Raw genomic sequence first — 8755 nt, 5'->3', positions numbered from 1 at the left:
ATACCTCTGGTAGAAGTCTCGACATGGAAGGTGCCAAGTAGCTCTCTCAAAGCCATGGGTACACTTCAGCTAACAGAGTCCCTCTTTTCACTCTTAAAACTCATGGATGAACCTTTCCTGGGCACTCAACTCTACACTGCAAATAACAGGCCATGGGGGCAAGACAGAGTTGCATGGAGACTGCTAACACCCACAGAGGCCCATCTTTGGCCCTGTGTCTGTGATAGCATAAAGGATTAATTATTAATGATGTTTGATCACCATGATAAGACCAGCATGTGGGTAATTCTCTCCAAAGACAAGAATACAAAAGACTGTGCCTGAGGCTCAAAGTTTTATTAGTGGCAGATGAGCATTGGAACAGGGTAAGTAAGATGCCGTCTGATATTTTATCTATCGCCTTTCACCTATCCTTAATAAATACTAATTCATTAATTTTCAAAGCAGCTGTGGGGGTGAAAATATTAGTTTATTTTCCCTCCACTGTTTTAAAGGTTAGAGAATTTTGGTAGTGAAGATGTGTTTTAGAAAGAACTTCTAAATGGAATTGCTCATTCTTTTCAGCACCGTTTATTTCAACACAACGTTACCACTCAAACACCATGTTTTCTTCTTAGTCAAGGGAAAGGTTCTGCATACAAGGATCTGTTTAAGACATGGAAACATTTGTTTTGACTGAGATTATCAGAGCCAGTGTGTTTGGGGTCTCTTAAGAACTCAAGTAAATACTCTAGCAGTATTCCATTTATTATTTCCTAAATGTTCAATTTGTTAGGAGTGCTTAGACCATCTTCACAGCCCCGAATGTCATTTGTATATGCTCCCCAAATGTCCTCTCAGGAAGTGCATTCCACATTTCCTAGAACTGAAAACAGAAGAGTGGCTGTAGCCTCATAGAGATAATCAACTTGGAAATGGTTCAGACTAAGGGCATTAAGCACAGCACTAATTCAGTGATGCAGAGACGTAGAGAACACCAAGAACTCAAGACCAGTGTTGGAATCGGGAGGACAAAATCTGTTCATCTGGTCATTGCCATTGTCACTGTTCTCCATTTTCACATTAGTATCTTATACTGCAATGAAAATTGTCTTCGTAAACATTGATTGGATTCTGTTAGATTTTTTACAAAGTAGGCTTTCTTGGTCCTACCAAAGATGCTACCCTATCCTCTGCAAAATGGAAAGCAAGTAACAAAATAAGTTTCCAACTTCTTTGGGAACATCAGTGGATTGGTTTGTAACATTCCCATTTTCCTACCCTAAGGTGAAAATATATTTAATGGAGTCAAATGTTTTTATTATACTATTCAGTTCTTAAGAACCAGAGATTAGAACTCTGGCAATAACAGACTTCCTAACACCACACTCCCAGTTAAGTGACTACGAGAACGTAATTGAGTGGGAGTGTGCCCCTGCTCCAGGAAGACAACCACCACCTATCCAGACTGGACTGGGTTTTGGGAACAGTTTGTGCACCAAAGAAGGGAAGTCACACAGCTTCAATTTTTCATTCCAAGATTTCCATCTATACCTAGGCTATGTATGTTGCACTAATGGGCATCTCTCAATATGGAAAAATACATTTCTAGAATGTGTAAGACACTTACTCTCTTAAATATTCCTTTGTTTAACTTTTGTGAATGAAGCTTGAGAGTTATCATTTTTACCTTCCTGCCTTTGCAGTTATTATATGTACTATAGCAGAACCATCCTCCATTCATTAGTACTCATGGTACAAAAGATAAGAGATAACCAACAGGGCTGTTTTGTTTGCCTATTTCTCTACAATTCATTCCCCCCCCTAGTACTTAGAGTAACCCCACTGAATAGTAACTTCTTTCTAGGACAGTTTCTTTGTCTATCACAACTTTGATATTTGGAAGTCTTCCTAGGTCCATCCCCTCCTATCTTAGGAGTGATGATTAAATAAATAAATCTGGCATTTTTATATTCCAAAGAAGTAGAAGGAAGTAGGGTGCCATTTAAATACTATCTTCAAAGTCTGGAAGGTCCCTGTGGCTTGGGATGGGTCCCTGGGAGGTCAGAGGCTCCATACTCATTCACAGGAACTCCAGAACAGACTCTGACCCCAGGACAGAGCTGTCTCCAGTGCCTCTTCTTTTAAGATTTCCTCAATCTCTGGATGTATCATCAATGAAAATAGTTAAAACCAACCAGGAGGAAGCTCATCCCTGTTTCCAAGCAAAAAGAATGATTTCTATTATATTAAGAGAAAAAAAATTCCAAAAACCAATCTTGACTTTCTTTGCTTTGTCTCCAGCCTGAGTTATAAAGTCATATTTTGATACTGTACTGGATTATTGGACTTTAGAAATCACAGAGCATACATTTCAAGGCAAGGCCTGGATGAAACTGAGCATGTCTAGTTAGGAAGGGCCCCAGAAAGGTGGGAATGGTATGTGGCAGTTGTATAAATGCAGGCCACCATCAGTCTGTGTTACCTGTCCACAATGAAGATACCACAGAACACTCTGAAGTGCAGTTTTTAACCTTAAAGTGAGTGGTAAAAAGAGTTCTTAACAGTTTTGAAAGATTTGTATTATTTCTTACTTGTGTGTGTGTGTGTGTGTGTGTGTGTGTGTGTGTGTGTGTGTGTGTGTGTTTCTGTGTCCTGGTTGGTTTTTATTTTCAGCTTCATACAAGCTAGCATTACCTGGGAAAAGAACCATCAGTTGAGAAAATACCACCATCAGATTACTTGTGGCAAGGCTGTAGGTCATTTTCTTTATTAATGAATGATGTGGGAGGGCCCAGCCCACTGAGGGAGTTGTACCTCTGGGAAGGGGGTCCTGGATGATATAAAAGAGCAGGCTGAGCCTGTGGCCTTCCTATGTAGCTTCTGCTTTTGTTCCTTCCTTGGCATCATTCAATGCGGACTGTGATTGGGACATTTACGCAAATAAAGCTTTTCTTCCTCACGTTACTTTTAGTCATAGTGGTTTCTCACAGAATTACACAGCAAACTAGAACCCTGTGTATGAGTATGCACATGAGTGACTGCAGGTGCCACCAGAGATCATGAGAGGCCATTGGATCCTCTGGAGTTGGAGTGAAAGAGGTTGTGAGCTGCTCCATGAAGTTGCAGGGGCAAATGAAACTTGGATTCTTTGCAGGATATATTCTTAACCACTGAGCCATCTCTTCTTCAGCCCTCTTCCATAGCATTTTAACAGGGTACCTATAAGATGGTTAACCTCAAGGTGTTGTTTCCCAAACTGCATTCTGAATAACAGCAAGGCGTCATTGCATGTTGAAAAGAGTTCTGGTCTACCAACTTAAGCATTTATCTCCTTGTAAGTTTGATTTGAACATCTGTGGGCCGTGAACATATATATTACATTATATGTACTACAAGTCTCTCAGAACATATTATATTGATGCTTTAACTTTTGATTTGACTTTAGTCTTTTTTTTCCATGATGACCTGTAGAGTTCTGGGAAGCACACAGACATGTCTCTTTAAGGGAGTCTCTAACTTTCTTGGAGGTAAAAATAATATTTTACCTCTGTACCCAGTTGCATCTGTTGTCCCACAAATGTTCTGATAGGTGGTTCTACTCATCTGAAGTCACTGAGACCATCAAGTAGAACTTAATATGTGCTACTGCGACTAGCTGTTCTTCACAAAGGCAATTTATTCATCAAATCTTTCATTAATTCATGAAAATGAGATGCCATGTCACTGGGCTCAAATGGCCATTTCTAGAGCAAGCTGAGAAACCTGTGCTTATGGGTTTGGTAGGTTTGGGAATCTGGATGATCTGGAAAGGTCAAGGGTAGTGGACAACAGCTCCTTGACAAATTTCTCAGTTCTATGAACTCCAAAGTCACTGGCTGTAAAGTACAAAAGGTTGTTTTTGCCATGCTCTTGAAATAAAAGTTTCCTATAGGAGTGTAGGGCTGTTTCCGCCATGGATTCAGGAGCATCATTGACACAATGCTCAGTCTGATGGCTATCTTGGTATAAAATCTCCATCTTTGTTCTATGGCAGATTTGATGGAGAGCTTTGGCTTTCTTCAATCGTCATCTCAGATAACCAGTCATACAATGGCATACAATGACAGGACCCACCAGTACCCAGATGCCCATCCTCCCTTTCCTCCTACTCATCTCATTGTTAAGCTGAGCAACATGAAACATACACGTCTGTGCCTCTCTACACAGCTAGCTCTACTCAGAAACTACTTTGTCTTTTCTTGCTTCTCACCAGTCCATCCTGCCCTTGGAGTTATTGGGATAAGAATTTTAATCTAGCAGGCATCTTGAGCTCAAAGGACATGGCTATGCTGGACATATTACTTGAAAAGCTAGAGGGCCCTGGACCTGATGTTCACAGCTGTAATCTCAGTCCTGAAGCATTTGGCTCTGGATTTCATTATATAGAAGGTGAAATAAACTCCCATCTTGTTTAAATATCTAGGTTTTGTTTTCTGTCATTTGTTTTATTTTATTTGGATTGTCAGTAATTTGAAGCAAACCCAGTTTCTACTGGATAAATCTACCAATGAATCTCTTGGTCTTGCCAAGGACCTTTCTGTCTGTGTGTCTTGGCACCATTTTCAACACTTTGTTCTCTGCTTTCCAGCTCATAGCTAACATGGATCTGTCCAGTACAAAATAGATGGCAGCACTGCTTTGTTCCAATTATTCAAAAGCCAACATCCTAGAGCATCCAGGACTCTAGACAACCTGAGGTTTTTTTCCACTTCTCTGACTTCCTTTTCTATCACTTCCAACCTGGGTCACACCGCATTGACCATAATGGACTTTAAGCTCTTCTTGAATATAAGTACATCTTGTTTAAGACCTTTGGACTGATGAGTCTATCTGCCTAGAACATACCTTCTATATGGCTCTTCCCTTCATCTGTGCCTCTCTGTGGCCATTACCCTCTTATGGTGGAAGTCCTCAAACAGTGTATAAAGCAGTCAACTCCTAGCCCTATCTTGCTATCTATTAATCCCTTCCTCTGCTCTCCTTTCACAGCATGTACCCACTCTGACATTTCATTCTTCAGAATTGTACTTCACTATTTACATTTGCACCATAGCATGGACCTTGAATAACAGGACTACAACTCTTTCTAGTATCAAAAGTGGTACTTGGCACACAGTATATTTCCAACAAATAATACATTCATTCAATAAACATGTCAGTTAATTTGTTAATTAGGAAGAATATGATGAAAACATATCAAAAGTATTTCTAGCACCCAGCAAAATAAGATGACTGGTCACAGTCTGTCCTGTCATCTTGCTCCTGGCTTCTTTGGGCTCCCATAAAGTCCCACAATGTCTTTTGTGGGGACATATCTTTTTGGTGGTCCTCCACATCTGTTCCTTTGCTATTCAAACAAGCTGTCACAGGAAGAACAAGGAGCCAAGAAAGGAACAACCAATGAGGCTCGTTTTAATTAAACTGTCATGGTAATCAGGAAAGTCTGCTCTTGACCTTCAACCTAGTCTTTGTAATGAAGCTGTGAACTCCATGACTGCTGAGCTGTGCGTTTTTGGAACAGAGCCACATGTGAATGAGCAGGTGAGACCAGCGAATGTTAAGTTTTATCTTGACTGGTTGTAGAATGTGAAATGAGTGTAGTCATCATGGAGGGAGGGTGGGGGCATTGCTTTTCTGTTGTGGCTGTCTCGATGAGCTTAAATGTCGAAATCTAAATGAGCCACGGAGGCTGGGCACCCCCATGCTGGCTGCCCATGTTTCCGAAGCTGCAGCTTCCAGTTGGCTTCTCCACTTGTCTTTCTTCCCCTACATTCTTGTTCTCTGTGGGCAAGTTGCTTGTAGACAGGTTTTTAAAAATGGCGTGCCAGCCAGTTTTCTTTTGTTGGATTTTCTACCAAGAAAATATTGTTGCATTCTCTTAGACAATGACTGCTCTGTGAAGTTGCACCACAAAGTGCATAAGCATGATGCTCACACTGATCACAGGAAACATTGCTCTCACATGTGATGGAAACAGGAGGGTTTCTGGACCTGAAAATGAAAATAGCAGCTATGAAGTAATTACAAACTGGGGCAATCCTGGAGATGAAAAACCAAGGTAAAAGATAGAAACTACAGACACAAGCATCACCAACAGTATAAGAGAAATGGAAGTGAGAATCTCAGGCATAAAAGATACAATTGAAGAAATTGATATACTGATAAAAATGTTAAATCTAAAGAGTTTCTGACAAGACACACCCATGAATTTTGGGACACTATGAAAGGACCAAACCTAAGAATAATAGAAGTAGAAGAAGGAGAAGATTCCCAGTTCATAGGCCCAGAAAATATTTTCAACAAAGTCATAGAAGAAAATTTCCCTAACTTAAAGAAAGAAACCACTAAACATACAAGAATCTTATAAAACACTAAATAGATTGGACCAAAATGAAAATTTCTCCCATCACATAATAATCAAAGCACTAAATGTACAGAACAAAGAAAGAATATTAAAATCTGTAAGGGAAAAAGGCAGAATCTAGTAGAATTAAACATGACTTCTCAACAGAGACCCTAAAAGCAAGAAGGGTCTGGGCAGATGTTTTGCAGTCTCTAAGAAACATTAAATGCCAGCCCAGACTACTAACTCAGCAAAAGTTTGAATCATTGTGCATAAAGAAAACAAGATATTCCATGACAAAACCAAATGTAAATAATATCTATCTATAAATACAGCTCTATAGAAGATATTAGAGGGAAAACTCCAACCTAAGGAGGCTAACTACACTCAAGGAAACACAGTAAACAAATTTTCACACAAGCAAAATCAAAAGAAGGAAACACACATACATACACACACTATCATCACTAACATCAATTGGTCTTTAATATCTCTCAACATCAAAATGGACTCAATTCCTCAATCAAAAGAAACAGACAATTAAAATTGATGTGAAAATAAGATCCATCATTCTGGTGTATACAATAAACATACCCCAACATCAAAACATTACTTCAAGTGAAGGGCTGGCAAAGACTTTTCCAAGCAATCAGAAGAAGCAAGTTAAAGCACCCATTCTAATATCTAATAAAATAGATTTCCAACCAAAATTAATCAAAAGAGATTTAGAAGGACACTTCATAGTAATCAAAGGAAAAATCTGCCAGGATGATGTCTCAATTCTAAATAGCTATGCACCAAATGCAAGGGAACCACCACTTGAAAAGAAACATTACTAGTGGGACACTTCAACACCCTGCACAATGTGGGCATTGGTCAGGTCATCCAAACAGAATTTAAGCAGAGAAATAATAGAACTAACAGACATAATGGCTCAAATGGACCTAACAACTATCTAAAGAACATTTAACTCAAACACAAAAGAATACCTTCTTCTTAGTACCTCATGGTACTTTCTTCAAAATTAACCATATACTTGATCACAAAACAAGTCTCAATAGACACAAAAAAGTTGAAATAACTCCTTGTATCTTATCATACAACCATGGAAATAGCTGGGCTTCAACAACATAAAGCCTACAAGTTTATGGAAGCTGAACAACTCTCTACTCAATGATCACTGGGTCAAGGAAAAAATAAGGAAAGAATTTGAGAGTTTATAGAATTCTTTGAAAATGAAGGTACAACATGTCCAACCTTATAGGGCAATGAAAGTAGTGCTAAGACCATTTAAAGCACTAAGTGCCTTCATAAAATATTATTGAGATCTCATACTAGTGACTTAATACCACTCCTGAAAGCTCTAGAAATAAAACAGAACAAAACACACCCAAGAGGAATAGATGGCAGGAAATAATTAATCTCAGGCTTGAAATCAATAAAATAGAAACAAAGAGAACAATATAAAGAATCAATGATATAGAGTTGGGTGTTTTTTTAAGAAAATCAACAAGAAAGACAAACTGACTAAAAAATAGAGAGAGGATATAAAAATTAGCAAAATCAGAAATGAAAAGGGGACATAACAGATGCTGAGGAAATCCAAATACACACCAGGTCTTACTTTGAAAACCTAAATACCACAAGATTGGAACCCTTAAGGAAATGGAAGCACACATTAAAAGTATTCCAACCAAAGGAGAAAACACAAAAAAACAAAAACAAAAAACAAAAAACAAAAAACAAAAACAAAAACAAAAAAATTCCCTCAGGGCTAGATGACTTTAGTGAAAAATTCTACCAGACCTTCAAAGAAGAGCTATTATCAATATTACTTAAATTATTGCACAAAACAAAACCAGAAGAAACATTGCCAAATTCATTTTATGAGTCCAGGGTCCCCCTGATACCTAAACTACACAAATCCTCAACAAGAAAAAGAATTTCAGACCAATGTTAGTGTAAATTTATAAGTATTCCTCTTAACCAGTCTAGCTCTCAAATAACTGAGACAGGACTATTACATTTATTTAAACTTTAAGGCATAACAACGGAGAAGTACTAGTCTCTTTGAATCCTCTAAAATAATCTGGCTACTTCCCATCTAAACTTCCTGAGATGCTTGTATTTTAGTAGTGATCTGGCCTTCTCTGCTCCAGGTGTTTTCTCGTGGTGTCTCCTGGACCCTCTCCTAGTGGTAGAAGCCCCATTTCCTCTCTCTTTCTCTCTGTCTCCTCTTTCCCTGGATTGGAGGAAATTCAGCTCTATTCTTTCCTCTGCTCAGTCATTGGTTGATCAGCTTTTTTGTTGACCAATAAGGAAATAATTGGGGAGCAATGTTTACAAAACATTGAGCCAGGTGATTCTTAGGATAAGGATTGCAACCAGATA

Source organism: Mus musculus, chromosome 6 (genome assembly GCF_000001635.26).
Source record: "Mus musculus strain C57BL/6J chromosome 6, GRCm38.p6 C57BL/6J".
Taxonomy (NCBI): Eukaryota; Metazoa; Chordata; class Mammalia; order Rodentia; family Muridae; genus Mus; species Mus musculus.
Note: the sequence above shows the minus strand (reverse complement) of the source record.